Raw genomic sequence first — 1,089 nt, 5'->3', positions numbered from 1 at the left:
TGACGAGGTCCCCGTAACCATACCCCGGGGTTCCTCGAATGTTCGGATCGCCCCGAGACCTAAAATTAGTGGGTAATAGCACAGAAAACTGGTAAGATTGGACCAAATATACGAGTTTTGACGACGTCCCCGTAACCGGACCGCGGGGTTCCCCAAACGCTTGGATCGCCCCGGAACCCAAAATCAGTGAGTAATAGCACAGAAGACAGGTAAGATTGGACCAAATATGCGAGTTTTGATGATGTCCTTGTAACCGGACCCCTGGGGTTCCCCAAACGTTCGGATCTTCCCGGGACCCAAAATTAGTGGGTAATAGCACAGAAAGCTGGTCAGAATGGACCAAATATGCGAGTTTTGACGAGGTCCCCGCAACCGGACCCCAAGGGTTCCCCGAACATTCGGATAGCCCCGGGACCTAAAATTAGTGGGTAATAGCACAGAAAACTGGCTATAAGGGACCAAATTTATGAGTTTTGATGACGTCTCTGTAACCGGACCCCAAGGTTGCCCAAACTTTCGGATCGCCCCGGGACCAAAAATTAGTGGGTAATAGCACAGAAAACTGGTAAGATTGGACCAAATATGCGAGTTTTGATGACGTCCCAGTAACCGGACGCCGGGTTTCCCCGAACGTTCAGCTCGCCCTAGGACCCAAAATCAATGAGTAATAGCATAGAAAACTGGCCAGAATGGATGAAATATGGGAGTATTGACGACGTCCCCGTAACCAGACCCCGGGGTTCCTCGAACGTTTGGATCGCCCCTGGACCCAAAATCAGTGAGTAATAGCTCAGAAAACTGGTTAGAATGGACCAAAACAGCGATTTTGACGACGTCCCCGTAACCGGACCCCGGGGTTCCCCAAACGTTCGGATCGCCCGGGGACCCAAAATTAGTGGGTAATAGCACAGAAAAGTGGTCAGAATGGACCAAATATGCGAGTTTTGACGAGGTCCTCGTAACCGGACCCCTAGGGTTCCCCAAACGTTCGGATCGCGTCGGGACCCAAAATTAGTGGGTAATAGCACAGAAAACTGGTCAGAATGGACCAAATATGCGAGTTTTGACGAGGTCCTCGTAACCGGACCC

Source organism: Triticum dicoccoides, chromosome 4B (assembly GCF_002162155.2).
Source record: "Triticum dicoccoides isolate Atlit2015 ecotype Zavitan chromosome 4B, WEW_v2.0, whole genome shotgun sequence".
Classification (NCBI taxonomy): domain Eukaryota; kingdom Viridiplantae; phylum Streptophyta; class Magnoliopsida; order Poales; family Poaceae; genus Triticum; species Triticum dicoccoides.
This window is presented reverse-complemented; position numbering follows the sequence as displayed.